Below are 26811 nucleotides of genomic sequence, written 5' to 3' on the forward strand. Positions count from 1 at the left end.
CTTAGTGCCCATGTACTCACATTTATGCACAGGTTTATTTTGACTTTTCATTATTTTTCTAGACCCAGCATCATCTGACGAATCTTGCATTCTATACCATTTCTATACTAAAATGGATATACTTGTTGCAAATGGAGTTCAGGGCATAAACATCCTTAGCATGATGTGTTGTGCTCAAAATGTGGAGGTGCCCAGAATTGGACTGGGGTGGACAAAGTCAGAAGTCACAAAACACCAGGTTACAGACCAACAGGTTTATTTGAAATCACACAAGCTTTTGGAGAACAGCCACTTCATCAGGTGCAATGAGAGAGCAGAGCACACAAAGACCCTGAATTTATTGACAGTGGGATCGAGTGTAGAGCGATCAAAGGATCATACAACTGATGTGAGAGGAGTGTCAGATGATAAATCTCTGCAGGTGACCAAGACTGTTTGACGTTGAGTAAAGTGTCAACAGCTGAATAACCAGCAAAGGGATGAGCTAAACTCTGATTAAATGAGACAGGGAGATAGCTACAAAAAATTAAAAATAGGGTGGTCCCAGAGAAAAACTAAATGACTGGAATTGCATGCCGAATTCAAAACTGTACAAACTAGTTAAGGTAGAGACATCATAACAACTTATAAAGGTGATGCTGTCAAAACAGGGCAGTAAGGATGATTTTACAGATACAGAATAGTGTGGTGGGGTCACCTATAGCGTGACATGAACCTAAGATCATAGCTGAGGCTGTCTTAATGGGTATGGAACATGGCTATCAGTCTTTGCTCAGCTATTCTGCGTTGTTGTGTATCTCAAAGTCCTCCTTGGAGGATGCTTACTCAAAGATCAGAGGCTGAATGCCTTGACCACTGAAGTGTTTCCCAACTGAGAGGAAACATTCCTGTCTGATGGTTGTCGCTTGGTGTCCATTCACCTATTGTCATAGTAGCACCTGCATGGTTTTGCCAATATGTCATGCCTCATGGCATCCTTGCCTGCAGCATGTGAGATAGACAAATTTGGCCAAGTCAAATGAGTATCTGCCGTGTGCTTGGTGGGCAGTGTTCCCATGTGTGATGGTAGTATCCATGTTGATGATCTGACATGTCTTGCAGAGGTTGCCATGACAGTGTCATGGTCAGTGCTGTCCTGAGGCTGGGTGGTTTGCTACGAACAGTAGTCTGTTTAAGATTTGGCAGTAGCTTGGAGGTGAGAAGTGGAGGCACGGGGAAGATTTGGCGAGATGCTCATCGTCATTGATGACATGTTCAAGGCTGTGAAAAACATGGCACAGTTTCTCCACTCTGGGGAAGCACTGGCTGACAAAGTTTACTCTATTGGTCGTATCCTGTGTCTATCTTCTGAGGAGGTTGTTGCAGTTTCTCGCGGTGGCTGGTCGGAACTGGTGATCGATGTGTTGAGCATCGTATCCCGTTCTCATGAGGGCATCCTTCAGATGTCTGTCACGTTCCTCTTCATCTGTGCAAAACCTGTGTATGCGCAGGGCTTGTCCATAGGGAAGGTCTTCTCTAACATGTTTAGGATGGAAGCAGGAGAAGTGCAGCATTGTGAGATTATCTGTGGGCTTTTGGTAGAGTGAGGTACTGAGTTGTTTGTCCTTGATGTTTCCAAGAATGAGACTGATTCTGAAGAGTAGACCATGGTAAGTCTGATGGTGGTATGAAACTTGTTGATGTTGCTATGAAGTGATTGCTCACCTCCGATCTTCGGGTAAGGGCCCTCCAAGACAGACTTCAAGATATACAACAATGCAGAATTGCTGAGCAGAGACTTTAGCCAAGTTCTGTGCCCATGCAGACAGCCTCAACTGTGATCTTGGGTTCATGTCCTGCCACAGGTGACCCCACCATACTAGAAGAAGGCTAATACCTGAAATGTTGATTTTTCCTCCTCCAGATGATCCTTGGCTTGCTGTGTTTTTCAGCCTCCTGTTTGTCCACCTTGGATTCCAGCATCTGCAGTTTTTTTGTCTCTGACCCCTCCATACTGTTCTGTATCTATAAAATCTTCCTTACTGTTCTATTTTGACAGCATCACCTTGACAAATTATTGCTATCGCTCTACCTTAATTAATACAGTTTTGAATTTGGCATACGATTCCAGTCATTTAGTTTGTCTCCAGTACCACCTTATTTTTAATTTTTTTGCAATTATCACTCTGTCTCTCTGAATCGGATTATAGCTCATCCCTTTGCTGGTTTTTCAGCTGTTGACACTTTGCTCACCGTCTAACACTTATGGTCACCTGCAGAGACTTATCATCTGACACTCCACTCACACCAGTTCATAGAATCATAGGAACCCTACAGTGTGGAAACAAGCCATTCAGCCCAACTAGTCCACACTAACTCTCAGAAAAGCATCGCACCCAGACTCACACCCCTACCCTATCCCTGTAACTCTGCATTTCCCACGGCCTACATATTACTGGACACTATGGGCAATTTAGCATGGCCAATCCAGCTCACTAAACATCTTTGGACTGTCGAGAGGAAAACCACACAGACACGGGGAGGATGTGCAAACTCTACACAGAGAGTCACCTGAGAATGGAATTGAACCTAGGTCCCTGGTGCTGTGAAGCAGCAGTGCTAACCACTGAGCTACCATGCCACCAGTTTTATGATTGTTTGATCTCTCTGCCTATGCACTCTGGGCCTGTGTGCTCTGCTCTCTCACTGCACTTGATGAAAAGGCTATGCTTCGAAAGCTTGTGTGATTTCAAATAAACCTGTTGGACTATAATATGATGGTTTCTGTTGTGCTCAAGGGAAAGAAGCATGGATTGTACCAGGAAGTTCTAAACAGCAATGAGATCAACACTGAACAGGTTATTCTAATTTTTTGACAGTGCAATAAGAAGAGCAGCATGGTAGCTCAGCCATTAACACTGATGCCTCACATCACCATGGGCTTGGGTTTGATTACTATTTTGGGTGACTGTTTGCATGGAGTTTGCACATTCTCCCCATATCTGCATGGGTTTCCTTCAGGTGCTCTAGTTTCCTCCCACAGTCTAAAGATATGCAGGTTAAGTGGATTGGGAATGCTAAATTATTCCTGGAGTCCAGGGATGTGCAGGCTAAGTGGGCTAGTCATGGTAAAATGTGTGGATAGGATGGGTCCAGGTGCATTGCAACCCTCTCAGAGGGTTTGTGCAGATCCTTCATGGGCTGATTAGCCTCTATGTGAACTGTAGGGAATCTGTGATTAACACAAAGACTCATTTTATGCCTCTCCCAGAAGCAAACTCCTCCATTGAAATTTAGTACTAAAAAAGTTAATGTTTTCACCAGTATGTAGCAGTTTAATGGCTACATATGTAACATACACTAACATACATGACAACGTAAATTGACCTTAAGTGGAATCATTGGGACTGAATCTTATGTTTTTTGGCTAAAAATGAGTTGCATTGTGTTTTTGGAGGCTTTGTTCCCACAAAACCTACTATCATATTTTACCAAGCTAGCGTCATTGATTACCTACCTCACCCCATAGCGTTCTGTCACATCTGATTTCCACCTCATCTTACCACACACAATCCCAGAGCATCTCACCACACAGCAGATATCTGCTGAAAGACTGTCATTCTTGTACCCATGCCATTTGTAAAATCCCATGATGCACCCGGACAACCACTGTCAATCTGCAGCGCCCTGTGTAGTCCTTCACATTTGCCTAGATATGGCAGACATGGGGAAATCAGCTCCCTACTTTGCAGACAGTCCTGGAGGATGGGATGGTGCTGATGCTGCTCCTCCTTTTGAACCAGTGGTGCAGCCCACCTTGCCAGACTGTTTCAGCCTGGTGTTAGGTTGTCCTGTGGTTGAAGCTGTCTGAGTCATCTGGAGGAATGCCCAACAATATAGGGAGAAGGTCAATGTCCTTCTTTACTCCACCAGCATAAATGCCTTCATCTTAGTTCACACACAGTCTCTATCTGCACCAAAGCTCATGCTATAGCACTCTCATTATTGCTTGCAACATCTTTCCTACTCTCTCTCGCCAACCCAAACCCACATCATCACGAATTCTACATGCGCTCTGAACTTGAGAGTTCATCTCCCTACCTGCAGTAATAGTAGACCATAAGACATAGGAGCAGAAATTAGGCCATTTAGCCCATTGAGTCTGCTCCACCATTCAATCATGGCTGATAAGTTTCTCAACCTAAGTCTCCCACTTTCTCCCCATAACCCTTGATTCCCTTGACAATCTAGAACTTGTCTATCTTTGTCTTAAATATACTCAACAACCTGGACTCCACAACCTTCTGTGGCAGTGAATTCCATAGATTCACCACTGTCTGGTTGAAGGAGTTTCTCTTTATCTCCATTTTAAAGGGTCCTCCCCTTACTCTAAGGCAATCCCCTTGAGCCCTGGTCTCTCCTGCTAATGGAAACATCTTCCCAATGTCCTCTATGTTCAGGCTGTTCAGTATTCTGTAAGTTTCAATTAGATCCCCCCTCATCCTTCTAAACTCCATTGAGTATAGACCCAGAGACCCCAAATGTTTCTCATATGTTAAGCCTTTCATTCCTGGCATCATTCTTGTGGACCTCCTCTTGACCCACTCCAGGGCCAGTATATCCTTCCTGAGGTATAATGTTCCTGAGGTTCCGCCCTGCCTAGTTGGAGTAGGACTCGGCCTAGTTTTGGAGGCTGCTTTACACTTTCGGTGTCAGGAAGGCCTGAGCGAAGGTTATCCCTCCGAGACTTGAAGGCCTGCTGATAACCATGATATATCCTGGACTGAGGGGGCAAAGTGCAAATAAGGTAATGTAAGGCAGGAATACTATAAGCATCCAGGTGGGCTCAGAGTAAGACAGTGCTATGCATCATGTGAAGAGTCTGGTCATGCAGCCTGGACCAGCCCATGAGCTGGGTGAGCACACAGTGTCTCTGCTGAAGCTTTACAACGAGAATTGCTGGTGCAGCCCAAGGTCATAAATGAATTACAGAAGTATTCTATAAGTGGGTCATAAATGAGGTTTCTTTGAAGCTGGCACATATTGGATGCTAATGTCCATGGAAACTGAATGCATGTCGGTGATTTGGAGCAAGCAGTGTGCTGAAGTTGCCAGGTGCTTGCGCTGGATTCCTTATTGAGCTTTCTAAATGGTAAGATAGTTTGGTAAGATCAGAAGCTCAATGAAGCCAGTGGAGTTGTTAACAAGCCACTTAGCAGCCAATAATCACTGCCAGCCCGTTGGCAACTTGCCTGCTGCCTGGTGAGAGTTACCATGCTGCTTGTGAAAGGCATAAAAACTGGTGAGCATTGTTCCCAACATCGAGATAGGCCCTCACTGCATTTGTTTTCATAACTGCTGACTGAAACATTTGTCGCCCTACTCTGTCACACATCTTTCCATAACCCACATCACTCAGTCCCCTATAAGATTCCAGCCTGACTTTGCTGAGCTCAGTGATCTCAGCTAGGGAGAGGCTTGGGGTGCTATTATAATAAAGTGTGGAGCTGGATGAACACAGCAGGCCAAGCAGCATCTCAGGAGCTCAAAAGCTGACGTTTCGGGCCTAGACCCTTCATCAGAGTGGGGGATGGGGAGAGGGTTCTGGAATAAATAGGGAGGGGGAGGCAGACCGAAGATGGAGAGAAGAGAAGATAGGTGGAGAGGAGAGTATAGGTGGGGAGGTAGGGAGGGGATAGGTCAGTCCAGGGAAGACGGACAGGTCAAGGAGGTGGGATGAGGTTAGTAGGTAGGAAATGGAGGTGCGGCTTGAGGTGGGAGGAAGGGATGGGTGAGAGGAAGAACAGGTTAGGGAGGCAGAGACAGACTGGGCTGGTTTTGGGATGCAGTGGGGGAAGGGGATGAGCTGGGCTGTTTGTGTGATGCAGTGGGGGGAGGGGACAAACTGGGCTGGTTTTGGGGTGCAGTGGGGGAAGGGGAAGGCAGACAAGGGTGGGGATGGAATTGTTGCCTCAGTAATTAAGTGCGAGGGAGGATTCCAATCAGCCAGCATTCCAGTTCCCAACTGTGGTCCAGTGGCCTCTGCTCGAGTGTATGAACATGTTTAAAAATAGTACAAATAGGTAACAAAAATATAAATGTTTCTGTGTTTAGAGCTCTCAAAACCTGCCAAAATTGCGTAACTTTACAGAGGTTAATTGTAATGAATCATAATATTCCCACTGAGCAGAAAGAAGCCATTTGGCTGATTGAATTTACATCAACACTCTGTAGAGCATCCCAGTCAGACCCAATGTCCCATCCTGCTCCCATAACTCCACATTTAGCCTGGCTAATCCACCTAGCCTCTACATCTTTGAACTGTGGGAAGGAACCAGAGTACCTGGAGGAACATCAGTCTTAAAGTTCAAAATTTCAACTTTGCAATGCAAGTTAATGCAGGACAATATTATATATTGTTGTCCAGATATTCACTTAAATATTGAGTTTTGACACCTGACAAGCTTCCAGCTTGTCTGCTATTTTACTGTCTTCAAGGCACTTGGGACGTTCGATTTTATGGCAGAGAAGACTGTGATCATTACACTTATATTTTTATGATGAGTCTGACTGGTGACTGAAGCTTCATACTAGCACTGCAAATTTGTAATATCAGGTTGTACATCTACTCATCTCTGTCCTTCTGTTGCCAGCAGTACCATCTAATGCTTTGTTTTGTCATTAGCATTTCAGTACAACACATTTTCTGCCAATTTAATGTGATCATGCATAACAAATTCATATCAAAAAGTGTAAAATTGAGGTCTGATGTATCTATTAATGTTTTATCAAATTTAGCTTGAAATTCCATCTCACTTGTGTTTCAAGTTATATTAGTTACTTTAAAGAAAAAATATTCTGACAACCAGAACCTACCGTATCTGTTTTGCTTTGGTACTTCAGTGATTTTTGTTGGTATGTTTTTAATATGTCTTTATCAGTATTTCTATCTATCTGCCAATACATTTATGGCTATGATAAGTATTGTTATTTTTATTCCTGGTATCAAGGACCTTTAAGTTTATTTTTCTTGCTTTCTGAATAGTTAATAAGTTGTGCAACTTGCCTAATAAATGCCATTGGAAAAGAAGGGAGTTCAGCTTAGCCATGGGATTGAGAATGGACCAAATGGCTAGGTACGTGCCATCTCTGTTGTTGTGAACTCATAAGTACCTCGCCATCCTAGTGTTGCACATGGTATTCAGGGTCTAAAGCCTGTTCGGGGGTTCCCGAAAACTGGGCTGCCCTGAGTAGGCCAGGTTGTGACCTGTCAAGCTCAAGTTTTTCAGGCAAACATTCTATTTAGACAGTGGTCATCAACTAAAAAGTCATTTAAAAATAAATTCTTCAGAGCTGGAATGAGCGGAAGTATTTCTTCCAGATCTGCAGCATTCATGACGATTGCTATGGTCGTCACTTAGCCTACATTAGTTACACCTCCCTGCCCAAATCAAGCCCCTACCCTGGCACTTATCTGGGGGCCGCTGGGTAGCTGGTCCATGATTTGTTTTAATGGGTGAGGGGTTCGTGGAGCTGTGACAGGTGACAGCAGCTTGTTGGATTAGACCTGAGGCCCGATGACAAGTATCCCTTAAGCCGGTTTGCACTGGATTAAGTCTAGGCCCAAAAGTGGGCCCTGCTAAATTTCTTCTCCATTATGCACTATTCATTTATCATTAAAAAAATTGTAGATATTTTTAAGAAGGTGCAGCGCGTCTACATCCAGGCGTATGTTTCATTTCAATGAATAATTGTTAGTTTAGCAAAATTAGTTTTTAATTACCATTATGATCAAAGGGATTAGCTATTTTACACGCTGGAACCAATAGTCACAAGATGTGCGTCTGCACTTTGCATATTTCATTGCTTGAATTGGGAAATCAAATAAATCAAATTTCTGTTAAGATTTCACTGGAAGTCCAGTCCCTGCCCACGTATATCCGTGATACCTCTAATGCTTTACGCCAGTTTCAAAATTTCCAGTTTGCAGGCTTCAACTGCCCCCTCTTTACCATGGACCTGCAATCCCATCACACATTCTGAGTTCTGAGGAAGGGTCACTAGACCCAAAACATTAACTCTGATTTTACTTCACAGATGCTGCCAGACCCACTGAGCTTTTCCAGCAACTTTGTTTTTGTTCAACAAAGGAGCCTCTGAAATGTCCACCTTCTTCCTCAACATAGCATTCCCCAGCACTGTTGTCAACCGGGTCTGACCCATCTCCCACTCTTCCGCCCTCACCCCTTCTCTTCCCTCCTGGAACAGCGGTAGGTTTCCCCTTGTCCTTACCGACCATCCCAACAGCATCCACATCCAGAAGGTCATCAGGTGCCATTTCCGCCACTTCCAGTGAGATGCCACCACCAGACACTAATTCCTCTTCCATCACTTGTCTGCCTTCTGCAGGGACTGATCCCTCCGGGATACCTTGGTCTACTCTTCCTTCACCCCCAACAGCCCCACAGAATCTTCCCATGCAACTAGCAAAGATGTAATTCCTGCCCATTTCCCTCCTCCCTCCCCAGTATCCAAGACCCCAAACATACCTTGTGGACCAATGTGCTCTCCTCTACTTTGGGGAAACAAAGCGTGACCGCTTCACGGAACATCTACATTCTCCCCATGATAAAGACCCTGAGTTTCCACTTTAACACACCACTCTGTTCCCTGGCTAACATCTCTGTCTCTGATAACACAGTGTGGAGCTGGAGGAACACAACAGGGCAGGCAGCATCAAAGGAGCAGGAAAACTGATGTCTTGGGTCAGGACCCTTCTTCAGAAATGGGGCTTTTGGTTTTTACTTGTTATCACACAGCCTGTCTTCACATAGTACCAATTGTTAGTCGCTAACAGTCTCCATTAATAGCTATTTACCCTCCTAGCCAGATTGTTATCAACTCCTTTGCCTATCCAACTGCTCTTCTCTGTCTTTGGACTCTATCCTTTTCGCCATTGTTTACTACCTACCCCATCCCCTCCTTAGCTTCTGCATATAAACCGATGTTTTGCTAGCTACCATCAGTTCTGAAGAAGGTTCACCGAACCCAAAATGTTAACTCTGATTTTTTCTTCACAGATGCTGTCAGACCTGCTGAGCTTTCCCAGCAACTTCTGTTTTTGTTCCTAAAAATTAAGAACTTTGGCAATGTAAATCTCATTTCAATAATTACAATTAGTTGTATACAGTTTGAAGACAAGTGCACCAAACTTTGGGGTAGGCTTATTTTCACTGTTGAAATCACACATTGTAAATATTATATATAATGCACATGTCCATTGTGCATGTGCTGTGTCTTCTGTATGGATTTAAGATGTAGATTCAAATGAAATGCACTGTGCTCCCAAGTGAAAATCTTAAATTAACTTCAGTGTAATTCTTAGCACAGATTGGAACATTTAATAAATGTTGTCCAGTAGCAAAATAATATCTAGTGCTCAACACTATGTTCTTAATTTTGAAAGCATGGGCTCATTTAGCATACTATTTGCTGTTCACGATTGATATGGAACAGCAGATAACATTGTATAAGTTTCCTTTCATTAAATGTACTTGACTCTGCAATTATCTCTGGTCTCCATGCAACTGCAAAAACTGCAAGATCCCAAAGTCACTGTTGCATAATTAAGATCAATAATCCATTGAATTTGGTTAGGTGTGTTGCACAAGTGGTATCATGCCATTTATGCAATTTCACATTTTTGCCACCAGATGGTGTTTCACAAACTGGTGATTCCCATAACAATGTCGACATCATCAAAGGTGCATAAAATCTGTACAGATTCATGAGAAACAATCCTGGAAATCCCAATAACTTAAATGTAAAGGAAGCAAACTGAAGATCCATTTATGTAATTACAACCATGATAATTAAAACTAGGATTTTGCTACAATCATAAAATCGTCATGAGAAAGGTCTGTTTTTTTCACTGAAGGGTCAGGTCAGACATTGCTATTGGGTGCATTGTTAGGACATCTGTTTATTTGTTGCCAGTATTGATGGGTAATTAAGGAAATAATAAGTGGATATGAAGACACAATAAAAATCATGGTGGCATTTCCTAGCCATCCCTTTTATTGTGCTAATTTGGAAAAGTTAGTGTTGCATTTGTGATTGGTTACAAATTATTATCGTTAAAATATTAGCGGTTGTTGCTAGACTACAAATTGATGCTAGGGTTTCAATAGCTGTAGTTTTCTGCAGAAAGCATGTTTTGAACAGAGATAACTGCTAAATTCAGTACTAACTCAGTTTAAATGAATCAGTAGGACTCTATCAGCAAATTATTATTTATTTATAAGAAATCATATTTAAAGGACGCAAATTGTACATCTTCAAGATGTTAGTTTCAAATTTGCATTTCAATGTTACATCAACATGTGACTTTTGATTATTTAGTTTTTAGCTTAAAATAACAAGAGCTTAGTGGTGAAAGATCAGCTTCTATAATTAAAATGTGTACTACAGTATGTAACAAAATCCATCACCTATTTTAAAGTGATTACATTTTCTCACTTTGCCTTATGCCCATGAAATCTATGTGATTCTTCATCTTTTGACAAATGTTATGCTAATAAGAAAACAGCAATCAATGCATGATAGTACCCCTGTGGTCTATTCTTCCATCGCAGTTGGAGTCACATATTGCTAAAAATCATCTCATCTATCTCATTCTCTTTAATCCCATGACCTCAGTATGTGTTGTGTGGCAGCACTAAATTGTGAAATTGTTCAGTGCCTGGAGGAGCAGGTTAGGGACCCTCCCTTGACACTTGATCTTTGAGTGTTTCTAGATGTGCCATATATTAGTATCCTCTGCCATGTGGCTTGCTGTGAAGAAAGTATTCTCCAGAGCATCTTAAAAGACAGTTCCTATTAAGCATAAAACAGGTTAAGTGAAATGCAACAATACATAGAAATCAGAAAATAGAGCAAAGTTGGATGGTGCAGATGTAATTATTAGTGAAAAAGCATAAGCGATCAAAATAACGTTGAAAGCTTAGTGCAAATGCTATGTTCCTTGTTTGTGGACTTAAAAGGATAACACTATTATCCTTTGGGGATTGCTTTTCAATCTGGCCTATAGCAGTTTGACAGTATTTTTGTGGCGTGAAGTAAGAAAAGACAAAAAAGTCAGTAAAAAGCATTGAAAATCTCATTGTGAATAAAGATTTGATAACTTTTTTCAAGGATTATGCTAAGTAGAACTATTCAAAACTGAAACCATTTTTGTTCCTATTTCACATTTTCAGTGTCTTCAGTATATGAAAGAATTCTGTGGTAATTTGAACAGCACAATACAAGCTTGTGACATGCATTTTTTTGCTTTTAGAATTATTTTAATTAAAGTTTGCATTTCACACTTTGAATGGTTCTCTTTTATATGTGCTAATCAAGTTAAACAGTTACGCAAAGCAAATTTCAGACAGTTCATTCAGGTTAGTTTAAAACTGAGAAAAGTGGTCTCTAGTACTTAGTTGAATTATTTCTTAGAGTGAAGTAACTGTGATCAGCGTCTTCAGAATAGTGCAATTATCTTGTCATAATTGAAGAGCTGGCCAAGGTGCTAAACATTGCTGTAATGGCAATTGGTCCAACCCTGGGTAGCAATTAAGGATGTGTTTTTCCAAACAACCAAGCACCAATAAATGTTGCCATAGATATGTTACGTGCAATTCAGCAAAAAAAATTCTGAACTATCAATATATTTTGAAAGCACTTAACAGCAACTGCATTTTCTAAATGAATTTTGTAAATCTTTGTTAAAGCTAGCCATTTGTCAAGTTAAAAACTGGCATTGAAATCTCAAGTTGGTATCAGAAATTAGTGTCTAATTTTGCATTGTACTAATTAGTTGAGTAGGAGGAATTTATTGGAGTAAAGGCATAGATTACTATTGTCACTTTTGAATTGTAAATTAGAATTGACAAGTTAATATGGTTTTGTCCTGCTTAATTTATAAAACAATCATGGAAAAGAATGAAAAAATGTACAATGACATCACATTACTGTTAACAAATTTGGAATATAATGACTGGAAGTTACAAGTTTGGTTGATTTCTTGGTCTTAAAACAAAGTTCATATTATAAGATAATGGAAAATAATCTCAATGCAATGTCTTTGGAATTAAGTCTCCTAACTACAATCTGTTATCCATAATGTGTTATAGTTTGCCCAAAAGATATTCTTTCTGACTGGCCGTGCAGATGCCTCGTGTAAAGTTTGCACAGCACTGGATGAATCAGATAATGAATAACAAGATTACAAGCTTCTATCTGGAGGCATTGTATCTCTGAGGAAATGACAGAAACAGCCAGATGCAATGCCAAAAGGTCTGTGAAGCTTTAGACTTAGAATGAAGCCTACAAATGGAAAACAAAGAAAAATATCTAGTTCAAGTTTTCGCATTGGAATTTTACAGCTCGTAATATTATTGGAAATCAGATACAGCAAATACTCATTAAATATGAATAGGCTCAATGAGATATTGCTGCCTCTGAGCAGAAACATAAGGCAAGTGACCTGAGTCTTAAGTGCTGGGATTACGTGTTGCTTGACTGTAATAAACTCATCATCCTTTACTTGTTCATGAGCTGTATCACAACAGTGTGGTCTCCCATTTCAAGCATTGATTTCAATCTTGAAGTAGTACATATTGTGATGCTTGCTTGCAATTCTGAACCACACCCAATTCTCATTCTTGAAACCCAGAATCCTGAAATCTTGAAGTCCAATTGTCAGGAAATTTGGCCTTCTGAAATGCTGATGGAGCATTCCAGTTGGAATTTCAGCACATTGATAATTAGATCCAGAAAATCAAAGGCAAAAGGAAAGTGTAAGAGCACCTTTTGCTTCCTTCTCAAAGATTTTCTTGCAACTGACTGCTGTAGCTTGTTACAAATGGGTATGAAGGTCTTTGCAACTCTGGGGTTAACTTTTTTTTTAATGAAAGACACCGAAGTCTGAACTTGTATCAAATGGCACAAGCATATACTGGTAGCATCTGCGAATTAAGTGGAATTACAAATATATTCTGCGATTCTTATGTGTCATGTATTTTGTGTGAATTAAAGGAATCCCAGCATGTTACAAAGTAGAATAAATGCACAAGTTGCTGAGGTTTTTCAGCAACTTCTGCTTTGTTTTCCTGATTTACAGCATCCGCAGTTTTCAGTTTTTATGTTACAACGTAAAGATGGACGATTAGCAAGATAGTTCAATCTATGACATCTTTTAGTGTCAAATAACTGAAATCTATGACTGAGTTTCTTGGTTATTATCTGTACCTGTGCTAGTTTTGAAATGATTGATGGATGTACACTTAAAAACATAAAAAAATGCAGATCTCTGGGGAAACGATTATAAAATGGGTTCCTGTTCTATAGAGTCAGTATCGGTGCAATGAGCTGAATGGCCTCCTTCCGTACTGTATGGTTTTGACAGTGAAAGTCTGAAGTGGAATTCTCTTAAGAGGACAGTTCCAAAGTGTTCTGCATCATTTATGTGCTAGGTACAAAAATTTTAACTTTCTGATAAAGCAAATGAAGGAAGTTCTATTTTTAATATATATTGTTTTACAAAACTTAGAGATTTTGAGATTCTTTACAAATTTCAGAAATTGATTGAGCCATTCATTAATAAAACTAATTGTCCAAGACTATAAATTTAGAATGCAAAGGCATCATTTGACATGCTGTGCGATAATTTTCTAATCTACCACCATGGGCAAGTACAAAAGGACGTCAGTGGATCTGTGGTTGGTGTGGTGAGAGACCTGAGAGCAGAACTCACCTGTCAGTTGGAGAGCCAGAAGGAGTGCCACATTGCTTTAGTTGGAAGTCCCACCTGAATTAAGTGCCTGTTTGACAAATAACGGGCCATTGCTGGATCTTCCATTGGGATGACCATCCTGGAGTGGAAGTCCCAGGCCGCCTCACTAAATGACGCCACTCATTCGAGAGGTCAGCAACACTCTATTGCCTATCTGAGCTACTGAGAGTGGTGGCTGCTACTCATGGTGGTAGTGCACCCAGTGATAGTCCCAGGATCAATGAGGGACCAAGACCACTGATGTGTGAGGTGAGATGAGAATTGCTGAAAGGGGATTGCGGGCAAGGAGAGGTGAAAAGGCTTTTTTTAGTCATTTGGGCATCACTGACTGGCCAGCGTTTATTGCCTGTCCCAAGTTGCCCTTGAGAAGGTGGTGGTGAGCTACTTTCTTAAACTACTGCAGTCCATGTACTATGGGGGAAGAGTGGAAGAAAGTAGATTGGAGTATGGCTATGCCTTTTCTATGTCCACCTCTTTCCTCATGCTGGATCCATTAAGCCAGGCAATGGGTGGCTTTGAATGATGGACACCCCTGAAAGACCATGGGCAATCCCAATAAGGTCCATAGTCAGAGATAATGGGAACTGCAGATGCTGGAGAATTCCAAGATAATAAAATGTGAGGCTGGATGAACACAGCAGGCCAAGCAGCGTCTCAGGAGCACAAAAGCTGACGTTTCGGGCCTAGACCCTTCATCAGAGAGGGGGATGGGGAGAGGGAACTGGAATAAATAGGGAGAGAGGGGGAGGCAGACCGAAGATGGAGAGAAAAGAAGATAGGTGGAGAGAGTATAGGTGGGGAGGTAGGGAGGGGATAGGTCAGTCCAGGGAAGACGGACAGGTCAAGGAGGTGGGATGAGGTTAGTAGGTAGCTGGGGGTGCGGCTTGGTGTGGGAGGAAGGGATGGGTGAGAGGAAGAACCGGTTAGGGAGGCAGAGACAGGTTGGACTGGTTTTGGGATGCAGTGGGTGGAGGGCAAGAGCTGGGCTGGTTGTGTGGTGCAGTGGGGGGAGGGGACGAACTGGGCTGGTTTAGGGATGCAGTAGGGGAAGGGGAGATTTTGAAACTGGTGAAGTCCACATTGATACCATATGGCTGCAGGGTTCCCAGGCGGAATATGAGTTGCTGTTCCTGCAACCTTCGGGTGGCATCATTGTGGCACTGCAGGAGGCCCATGATGGACATGTCATCTAGAGAATGGGAGGGGGAGTGGAAATGGTTTGCGACTGGGAGGTGCAGTTGTTTGTTGCGAACTGAGCGGAGGTGTTCCGCAAAGCGGTCTCCAAGCCTCCGCGTGGTTTCCCCAATGTAGAGGAAGCCGCACCGGGTACAGTGGATGCAGTATACCACATTGGCAGATGTGCAGGTGAACCTCTGCTTAATGTGGAATGTCATCTTGGGGCCTGGGATAGGGGTGAGGGAGGAGGTGTGGGGACAAGTGTAGCATTTCCTGCGGTTGCAGGGGAAGGTGCCGGGTGTGGTGGGGTTGGAGGGCAGTGTGGAGCGAACAAGGGAGTCACGGAGAGAGTGGTCTCTCCGGAAAGCAGACAAGGGTGGGGATGGAAAAATGTCTTGGGTGGTGGGGTCGGATTGTAAATGGCGAATGGTCCATAGTCAGATTACCACAACCAGTCCCGATGAAGATTCATATCAGTCTGAATCATTAATCCTGTTTCTCCCTGCACAAATTGTGAGACCTGCTGAATTTCTCCAGGTTTTAATTTTAGATCTTGAGTTAATAAAAGTCAGATTTTCACTGCCCAAGATCTTTGAGAATGTCTCTGACACTGATTTTAAGATTGAGACTTGGTCTAACTAAGCCTGACTGATCTAGACACTTAATGCTACAGTTGTTGCATTGTTTTATCTCTGATCTAACTCAGTGATTAACAAGGTAACTCAACTCACCAGGCCCACGCACACTCCAAGTATACCACCCACTATCTATCTGACCTGAATTTTCACCCAATGACACAACCTAACCATTCCCTCACTCACCTACTCTGAAAACCTTTGAGATCTTTAAATGCTTACCTGACTGTGACAGCTGATATTGCAAAAATATGCTGTGTTGTCTGTGCTGTTCCTCTCAATGGATGGCTTCTTGCCTGGTTGAAAGATGCCAAAAGTTAAGCACATAACAATTTTCACTACCAGTGGTGATTGCCTCACATTGTCACTGATTGGAAACTCTGGATCAATAAAGGAACTAGGTATTCCTTTGTTCATTCAAAGTACATGGCTTTCATTTCCTGAGGAAAGAAATGTGTACTTTGTATCCATATTCCCACCTTTTTTTTTCTGGCTTGACATAGTGAGTCAAGAATATAACTCTCTAAACGATAGGCTCCAATTAAATAGCAGGAAAACCAAAGCATTGTCTTTGGCCTTCAGCACAAAATCTGTCGTGTTACTGCTGATTCTGTCTCTCCTCAGCCTTTGTTTCTGACAGTCAGGCTATTTGTAAAGCGGAATCTTTTTGATATTCAGCTGAGTGTCTAAACCTACATTTCTGATATAACAAAAAACACCAACCCCAATTTCAATAACAGTATTATGTCTCCACTGCTACCTTAGCTCATCTGCTGCTAAAATGTGCACCCATTCTTTTTACCGCCAAGCTTGACAATTCTGAAATTCTGATCTCACATCTTCTTCAGACTTACTCATTAGCAGCCTGTAGCCTGATTTTGCCAAATGCCATTTGCCTATTTCCCCTATGCTTTATAGCCGACTTGGCTTCTTGGTCGACTGATACATTAACATTTTGTAAGATCCTCTTCCTGTAAGACTCATTTTTTTTTACTCCATAAGATTTATATCTTGTACCTAAGATGGTGCCAGTAAGAGGCAGCCATTGTAAAAACTTTTCACTGTACTCCTGTACTTGTAGTACAAGTGACAATAAAGGATTTTCTATTCTATTCTTGTGTTCAAATCCACTCAAAACCATCCAAGAATTTCTCCTTTCTCTAACTCTAGTTTCTTGTACATCCCCCTTCCACTTCATTGGTGGCTATGCCATCTGCTCTCAAATTACATTTCTAAAAATTCAGCACCACTGCTTCTCCTACTTTCCTGAGCTGTCTCAAAACTTGCCAATGTATGTAAGCTTTTAGCCAGCTATTCTATTGTCTCCTTCTGGTTGTCTACGATTTTGTCGATTTTTATTGCATTAATGGAACATGGGTATTGCTAAATGGCCAGCATTTCTTGCTCATCCCTAACTGCCCTTGAGAAGGTGGTGACAGGCTGCCTTCTACCCCCCGCTGCAGTCCTCCTGCTATGGGTTGATGCATGATGCCCTCAGGGAGGGAATTCCAGGATTTTGTCCCATGAACACTGAAGAAACGGTGATATGGTGAGTGGCTTGGAGGGGAACTGGCAGGTGTGCTGCTCCCACATACCTATCGCCCTTTTCCTTCCACATGGATGTGGTTGTGGGTTTAGAAAGTGCTGTCTAAGGAGTTTGGGTGAATTTCTGCAGCGTACCTTGTTTATCATAGCTGCAAGTGTGTATTGAGCGTTGGTGGTGGAGGAATCAGATGCTTGTTGTTGTGGTGTCAATCAAGTGGGCTTCTTTATCCTGGATGGAGTTAAGCTTCTTGAGTGTTGTTGGAGTTGCCCTCTGATCCAGACAAGTGGGGAGTTTTCTGTCATATTCTGGACCTGTAGCAGGCTTTGGGGAGTCAGGAGGTGAGTTAATCGCCGCAGTATTCCTAGCCTCTGACTTGCTTTTGTAGCCACTGTGTTTATGTGGTGAGTCTAGTTGAGCTTCTGGTCAATGACAACCCCCAGGAAGTTGATTGTGGGGAACTCAATGAAAGTAGCATCATTTAATACCAAAAGGTGGTGGTTAGATTATCCCTTATAGGAGATGGTCATTGCCTGGGATTTGTGTGGCATATGTGTTACTTGCCCCTTATTAGCCTAAGCCCTAATATTGTCCAGATCTTGTTGCATTGCTGAGCATTTTACATTCATTAATGAACATCCCCAATTCGGACCTTAAGATGAAGTGAAGATCATTGATGAAGCAGCTAAAGATGTCTGGGCATCAGACACTACCCTGAGGACTCCTGCAGAAATGTCCTGGAGCTGAGATGACTGGCTTCCAAAAATCATGACTGTCTATCTATGAGCCAGGTAAGGCTCCAACCTGCAGAGATTTTGCCCTTTGATGCCCATTAATTCCAGTTGTATCAGGGCTCCTTGATGCTATACTTGGTTGAATGCAGACAGTGTCAAGGGCTGTTACTCTCACCTCACCTCTGGAATTCAGCTCTTTTGCCCATGTTTGAACGGAGGCTGTAATGAGATCAGGAGATGAGTGGCCCTGGCAGGGCCCAAACTGGGTGTCACTGAGCAAGTTATTTCTGAGCAGGTGCTGTTTGTTAGTATGGTTGATGACACCTTCCAATACTTTACTGACGATTGAAAGTATACTGATGGGACAGTAATTGGCCTGGTTGGATTTGTCTGCTTTGTGTGTATAGGGTATACCTGGACAATTTTCCACATTGTTGGTTAGATGCCAGTATTGTAGCTATACCAGAAGAGCTAGAGGAACAGCACATTCTGGAGCACAAGTCTTCAGTACTGTTGTTGATAGGTTGTCAGAGCCTATAGCCTTTACAGTATCCAGTGTGTCCAACTATTTCCTGCTAGCATGTGGAGTGAATCGAATTGGCTGAAGATTGGCATCTGTGATGTCAGGGACCACTAGAAGAGGCTGAGATGGATCATCCATTTGGCACTTCTGAATGAAGATTAGAGTCATAGAGTCCTACAGCACAGACACAAACTGGTCCATGCCCATCCATGCATTTTTATGAATATTTCACTCTTATCTTTAGCACTGATGTGCTGGGCTCTTCCATCATTGAAGATGTTTGTGGAGCCGCCTCCTCCAGTGAATTGTTTAATTGTCCACCACTATTCACGACTGGATGTGGCAGGACCGCAGAGCTTAGATATGATCTGTTGGTCGTGGGATTGCTTAGCTCTATCACTTGATGCTTATGCTGTTTAGCACACAAGTCGTCCTGTTTGGTGGCTTCACCAGGTTGATACCTCATCTTTAAGTATGCTTGGTGCTGCTCCTGGCATTCCCTCCTTCACTCTTCATTGAACTAAGATTGATGGCCCGAATTGATAGTAATGGTTGAATGGGATAAATGCAGGCCATGATGTTACAGTTTGTGTTGGAGTAAAACTCTGTTGCTATTGATGGTCGACAGCACCTCATGGATACCAAATTTTGAGTTGCTGAATTTGATTGAATCTGTCCCATTTACCTCCTCTGAACCACCCAGTGATTTTTTCCTTATTTAAAAGCATTATATAAATGCCAACTGATGTTGGTTGTGCAGGGCATGTTTTATTTTCCTTTGCTGCTGATGATGTTGACTCCTTCATGGATTAAGGCTCCATGAGTTTCGGTCGCTCTCTGATGTTTTCTCCAAATAACTGTTATTGATGTTTGGTTGCCAGTGGTGAAAATTAGAAGGCCAGTCAATCAGGAATTGGGGAATGTTGGGGTGAAGGTGGAGGGGCAGTTATTACTTTACAGCCTGATCCTGTTACTTGCAAGGACCACTGGGTATTGATCGGGAGTAGGATCACCGACCAGTTTATTGCTTTCTTATCTATATGGGAGGGGGATGTTTGATGGTTGTGGTGGATCTGAAAGTATAAAAGTCGAATGTATTTCCTGTACCTTTGTTGTGGCTGGAACAAGCTAAATTAGTGCAAACCCAGGAACAATTCTGTGTGTTTTGTGGCCTATGTGGCTCCATTTTCTCAGAACTATCAAGGAAGCAGACATTTAATTTTAAAGAGTCAGATCCTATGCCCTTCACCATTGGGTAAAATATGTGGACAAATCTAAATATGTAGGCAGGTTATACTAATAATCATAACTCATATTTATCTTTTATTTTATTTTATAATTTAATTGTAATATTTTTCTAGTTAGCCCTACCGCTTACAATGATCAGACAGTAATTGAACATAATAAGGAAAATTACATTTTGCAATTGATAATGTTTAACCTCGCTTATTATTTATGATTGCATTTTGCCCCTATTAAACCAAATTTTAACAGACCCAATATAAACAACAATGTTGCAAAAATATTAAATGATTCAGAAATTCTCTTCATGAATTTTACCCCTAAACTATGGCCCTGAAAGAGGGAATTTTAACAAAACATGGAATGTACATTTATTGCAGTATCTTACATCATTAGTTTCTATATCAGAGGCTTAATTTTAAAATAGTAAGAGAAGTTGCATGTGGGAAAAGCATTGCTTATGATTGTGAGAGCTCAGGTCATGCAATTTGCCTTTAGTCATTGCTTTTTGCTTCCCTTAGACTGCAGTGTGAGAGAGAGATTGATTAAAAAGAAGAGTCAAGGGAATAAGATGCTTCCAGAGGGAGGAGAAAGAATTGTAGGTTGAGTTGATGGCCTCTCTATAGGAAGCTTGAGCTACTGGAGTTCTCCCAGGAGTGTTTCTCTTGTCTGTGCCTAAGAGATCCTGCAATAAATTGACCATAGGTGGATGTTGCAGAGGAGTGGAGAATAGTGAATATTGTTTAAGAAAAGATGCAGGGATAATCCAGGAAACTTTAGGCTGGTGAGCTTGATGTATGTGGTGGGGAAGCTCTTGGAGAAGATGCTGAGCAACAAGATGTATGCGTAATTGGACAAAAATGGACCAGTTAGTGACAGGCAGCATGGTTTTGTCCAGGGGAGGTCATGTCTCACCAACCTGATTGAATTTTTTGAAGAGGTAACGAAGATAATTGATGAGGGAATACCAGTGGATGCAGTTGTATAGACTTTAGTAAAGCATTTGATAAAGCCCCACATGGCAGGTTGGTGCAAAGATGAAAATCACGATGGATTTGGGGTGGCCTGGCTGGATGGATAGAAAACTGGCTTGGTCATAGAAGACAGAGAGTAGAGGTGGATGTTTTTCAGAATGGAGACCGGTAACTACTGGTGTTCAACAGGGGTCAGTCTTAGGCCCTTTGTTGTTTGTCGTGTATATAAGTGATCTAGACAAAAGTATGGTGGTCTGATAAGCAATTTTTCTGATGACACAAAGATTGGCGGAGATGCTGATAGTGATTGTGAATGCTTGTGAAAGTATCCAACAAGATATAGATAGATTGGTGACCTGGGCACAGAAATAGCAGATGGAGTTTAATTCAGACAAATTCGAGGTAATGTATTTTGAAGGATCAAACTTAGGTGTGAATTATATTGTAAATGGCAGAACCGTTAGGAACACTGACATTTAGATGGATTTGGCCGTGCAGGTCTACAGTTCCCTGGAAGAGGCAACACAGGTAGCCAAAGTGATTAAGAAGGCATATGGCATGCTTGCCTTCATCACTCAGGGCATGGAGCACAAGAGTTGGCAAAACATGTTGCAGCTATATAAAACCATTGTTAGTCTGCATTTGGAGATTTGTGTGCAGTTTTGGTCACCACTTTACCAGAAAGACATGGAAGCTTTGGAGAAAGTTCAAAGGACATTCACCAGGATGTTGCCTGATTTCCAAGACATTGACTGTGAGGAAAGGTTAAAAAGATTATGAGATAACATGGTGTAGGTCTGGATGAACACAGCAGGCCAAGCAGCATCAGAGGAGCAGGAAGGCCGATGTTTCGGGCCTAGGCCCTTCTTCAGGAAGTCTAGGCCCAAAACGTTAGCCTGCCTGCTCCTCTGATGCTGCTTGACCTGCTGTGTTCGTCCAGCTCTGCACCTTGTAATCTCAGATTCTCCAGCATCTGCAGTTCCTACTATCTCTGTTAAAAAGATTACGATTGTTTTCACTGGAAAGATGGCAGCTGAGAGGAGACCTGATGGTTGTCTACAAAAAGATGAGAGGCATAGATAGGGTGGATAGTCAGAAGTTTTTTTCCCAGGGTTGAAGTTTCAGTTACAAAGGGGACAGGATCAAGGTCAGAGTGGGCGAGTTTAAGGGAGATGCGCGAAGGAAGTTTTTCATGCGGAGAGTAATAGCGGCTGGAATGCACTGCCAGAAGAAGTGGTGGAAGTGGGCACATTGAAGACATTTAAGAGGCACCTAGATGGGTCCATGAATAGGGAGGGAATAGAGGAATACGGGTCAAAAAATGACAGGTTTGTTTTTAGATTAATTAGGGCCTGATAGTCAGCACAGGTTTGGAGGGCTGAAAGGCCTGTTCCTGTGCTGTACTTTTTCGTTTGTTCATTTCATTTGTGAATATGTGTTGTCTAGATATTTTAAGAAGAAAATTGTCATAGAATTCTTCCAGCTCTTGGAACCAGATCTGCAGCTTCAGACCAGAGAAGAGATGGTGCTGTTAAGTAGCATTGAAGGCAGAAGAAAGCAACTTATTTCTCACAGCTCCCAGCTGAAGCCCCTTTCTACAGAAACATGACCTAAGCTCTTTACGCATCAAAGAGAGAGAAGACCATTGTGTTTTCTCCACCCAGAGAGAAGTAGCAGGACTATGCGTGTAACGTTCAGAAGATAAAAGGATTCTCCATAGAGCAGGGTGTCACCAACAGCACAAGCATGACTTTATGGTTGCTGCAGCTACATGTGAGGTGTATCAAAATCCCAAAGATTACGCCACTCTGTGGAGCTGTTGGTCAAGCTGGCAAATACCTGCTGTCCTGACTGCAGTTGTGATTCTTCCATTCCTCACCGGTCTGCTATTCCATCGATTTTTCACCCATTATATCAAATCAAAGGATGGCTGCCGATTCGCACAAGGCTCATGACTCCACTCTGCCAAAGGGAATCTCTTGTGGCCAGCATGCAAACAGGGCCATGGAATCATGAGAACAAGGAAACCAGCAAGAGGTTGAGGCAATGGTTCTGCAGGAGCCCTCTATTACTCTGGGGGAAGGATGCCCCAACGTGCAATTTTTTGCTGTTCCATTATTTGGCAGTCACAAGATCACACCTCTTCCTCATACTAGGGAACCGATGACAGCTCAGGAGAAGGAGGATGGAAGCAGACACCCACCATATTAATCTTCCATACAGGCTGTTGTGTTTGTATCATTCTGTCTGGTTCCTATGAACATAATCCCAGATACTCATTGTGAAACAGAACCAGGCACAATCACATCGTCCTCTTGACTGCAATGCTACCAGAGGAGCAAAAACAGATCAATTCCATTCCAATTTATCCAACAAGCTATTTATATCCCATTCAAATGCCAACAATTCACCCCTGTGTATTCCCTTAGCAAACTTTTTGTGGTGCAATTGCAGTGTTCCTACACCATGTTGTAGAAGGCCACGGAAGGCAGCTGACTTGGTGTTGGGGAGCAGCTCTGGTTTAAGGTTTGACTGCAGACTAGCACAAGTGGCTGTGGCTTGGGAAGTTTGACAGGCAACTGCTAGAGCTCCAGTTGAGGGTTATTGGTGAAAGAATGAGTAGTGTCTTCCTAAGAGATGTCAGTAGGTTTGTGCACTATGGAGACAGTGTCACTGCCCTGCCTATTGCCTCAACAATCCACAAAATCTGGCAAAATCTGTGGAGCAAGAAACAGAGTTAACATTTTGAGCATGGTGTGACTCTTCTTCAGAACTGAATGGATATTTCTTCTGTGGGAATAGAGACATACAAATGAGCCTGTCATCTGACATTAGGTATGGTTGCCTTTGGTTGTGTGCTTCCTGGATTTGTAAGGAACTGTATCAGTGAGTAGGTGGACAATGTGTTTGGATGGTGTGCTTCTCATGGTTGAACAGCTTTCTTCCTCTTATTTCATGGAATAATCATTAACCAGTCATTTATTTCCCTTCCCTAACTGTACTTGGGAACATGGCAGTGAGCTATCTTCTTGAGCCACTGTAGTTATTGGGGAGTAGGTATGTCTACAATGCCATTAGGATTATCCAGCACAAGGTTTAAAGAATGGTTTGAAGCAATTGAAAAAAGAAGTCTGGGAAAAATGAACAAAAGACAGTTCAGTGATTAGCTAAAAGGCAAACGTGTTAAAGGGTAAAAGAATCAGTTACGCAAAGCCAAGGGAATTGTAACTGGATGAACAAAGAAATGAAGATAAGCTGTGAATGATAGAATATTCTAACAGCTGACTTTGGTCAGGAAAAAAGCACTGAAAAATGAGCTAAACCCAAAACCTGCAAACAAACTAGAAACAAACTAAGGCGAAGATTATGCTTTAAAATTATTGAGTCTAGAGAGCTGTAAAATACCATTCAATAAATGAAATACTGTTGTGTTGAGCTTCATTGCAACACTGAATGAGATTGAAAACAGAGAAGTCAGCATAGGGACAAGGTGAAGACTGAAAATATAGGTGGCTGGAAATTTGTGGTCATGCTTGCAGATGGAATGGACGTGTTTGACTCAGGAGTGACCTGTTCTATATCTGGTTCCTCCAGTATGGAGTAGATGGCATTGTGGGTAGGGAATACAGTATTCTATCTTGTGAAAAGTAGAAATAGAAAACTGTTTCACCTGGAATGAATGTTGTGGGCCTTGAGCAGTGTTTGGGAAGGTAGTAAAATTACGTATTATGTGAGTGTTTGTGTGAAAAGATGTTGTGGGCAGGAGAGTAGATGTTGGGTGCAATTGAGGAAAGGGCCAGGATGGCGAGGGAATTGTGCTTTTGGCATGTTGAATAAGGAAGGGAGAGAAAAGTGTGTTTGGTGGTGGATTCAACCTGGAGGTGTGAAGTGGTGTTAAATGATTTTGTGAATATTGAGGTGGAAGGCAAAGTCGGAGGAACCAAAATTTGGTTTTAAGTTTGGAAGAAGAGACAAGAACAAATGTACAATGGGCCAGATATGGTCGAGTGCTTTCTTAACAATAGTGGAGGGGAATCCTTGCTGACAGAAAAGGAAGACATCTCAGAAGCTTTCTATGGAAGACTGAGTTACAGAAAAGATTCAATGGAGATGAAGAAACTGGGAGAACGGAATAGAGTCTGTACAGGGAATAGCGATTGAGGAAGTGCAGTTCAGTTAGGAGGAGGGTCAGTCAGCTCATTTGTTAGTCTGCCCTCAGAAATGGAGTTGAAGAATTTGAGAAAGGCAAAGCACAAGTTGGAAATGAGCCGGGGTGAAGGTAGGGAACGCTGGAAATTGGAAGCAGTGGAATTTTCCAGTTCAGTTTGAAGATAGGAAATGGCACTAATGCAGATACCCATACATCAGAAAAAGAACTGAGCTCTTCTCACATCTCACAAAAAAATGTAGGCATTTCCAGGAACCAACTGTGTTCCCACAGCAGCATCTTTAACTTCAGGGAGTAGGTGGAATTGAAAGAGAAGTTGTTCAATGTGAGAAAATATTCAGGTGGGTGGAGGAGGATGCTGGTGGTTGGAGACTGATTAGATCTCTGCTCAGGGTAGGAACAGAAAGCACTGGTGGGAGATTGGAGGTGTAGAGGGTTGCTTATCTTTGGTACAGGTGTGACAGTTAGATATAGGAAATTGGAAACACTGCATGCCATAGCTCAATGAAAAAGTCTGGAAAATTGGTAAGAGACTGGAAAAGTAATGTTAAAATAGAAAGAAATTAGATCAGTCGATCAGGAGTGGGGTTTAAGGCTATTGCTGTATGTAGATCTTGGGAAGTAGATGAAAATGGATTGTTTGGATTTAGAAGTTTATGAAGCTGTGGAGGGAAGACCTCCAGAGGAGAGGAAGTCTATGAGGAACCTGGAGATGCTAGCTTGGTATCCAATAGTGGGGTCATGGTCCAGGAGTAGGTAAGTTGAAGTATTACATATATTTAGTGTTTGGCTCTGAAAAAGTACAATAGTTTGATAGGAAACACCAGCACTGTTTCTGTCAACAGGTTTGATCATTGGACCTGAGAGAATAGAGTGGTGCAAGTACCGAAAGAGACAGCCCTGGAAGTTGAAAAGTTAGGATGGTTGATGCCATGGCTGAAATATTCACTGTGGCCTAGATGTTGTATTCTTTCCACCATCAAGTTATTCAAATATTAGAGAAAAAAATTGACTGTGGAGCTGCCCGAGTAAGATGCACATCAAATGTCAGACAGAATTTCTAGTCAGATTTGAGGAGGAACTGCCTGGATTCCGAGCAAAAGGCCCAATTATAAATATGGAGCAATGTTGAGCCAGTGAAGTGTAGTCATCACCAGATAAAATGTAGAAGTCATCAAAGCTATAAAATATATTGATCTCTGAACCAATTCAGAAAGCAAAAACAAACAAAAACACCTTTCTTTGAATGCAAGTGACTGACTCCACTGCTCTCGCGGGTAACTGTCTCAGGCTAAACTGGACTGTTCACAACTTTGGTATCATAGTTGAGCCTGAGATGTGCTTTCAACCATATTTCTGTACCATCACTAAGGTTGCATTTATACCTTCATGGTATTATGTATTTTGCCCAGTCTCTCTTTATTTTCGGACACTTGATAGCTCCATTCTTGAGTATTTCATGCATTCCCTGGCCAACCTTCCACATTCCACTCTCCATATATTTCAGGTTATCCAAAACTCTGCTGCCTGTGTCCTTACTTAGGTTGAGACCCCTGTTCATCGTCTGTGCTCACATTAGGCCATGGTTGAGCAATCCATCAAATCTGACAAATGCTCATCCATCTTTTCACTTACGTCATAGCTTCACCTCTCCTTATCTCACTTTCGGCACCAGCGTCTGATAATGTACTTGAACTCCATAAATTATGACATTTTTTGTCATTCCCACATTGATGGCTATGCCTTCAGCAGCCTAGACCCTAGATTCTGGAATTCTGTTCTGACATCTCTCAACCTCTCTTTCTTCCTTTATGGCACTCCTTAAGAGCTACCTCAGAACAATCTTTTGGTCACCCGACCTACCATCTCCTTATGTGGTTTAGTGACACAATTTGCTTGATAATGCTGATGTGAAGTGCCTGTGCAACTTTTCTTTGATTAAAGGTCCTATAGAAGTACAAGTTGTTGTTGAAATGTGCCAGTCTCAGGTTGAGTAAATTAGC

At 42.1% G+C, this 26811-nt stretch overlaps 1 protein-coding gene across 2 annotated transcripts in view; it reads left to right on the forward strand.

The window, feature by feature from the left end:
• Positions 1-26811, forward strand: part of kif26ab (kinesin family member 26Ab) — a 220319-nt gene that overhangs the window by 119924 nt on the left and 73584 nt on the right. The window lies entirely within an intron of this gene.

Source organism: Stegostoma tigrinum, chromosome 10 (assembly GCF_030684315.1).
Source record: "Stegostoma tigrinum isolate sSteTig4 chromosome 10, sSteTig4.hap1, whole genome shotgun sequence".
In the NCBI taxonomy this organism is placed as follows: domain Eukaryota; kingdom Metazoa; phylum Chordata; class Chondrichthyes; order Orectolobiformes; family Stegostomatidae; genus Stegostoma; species Stegostoma tigrinum.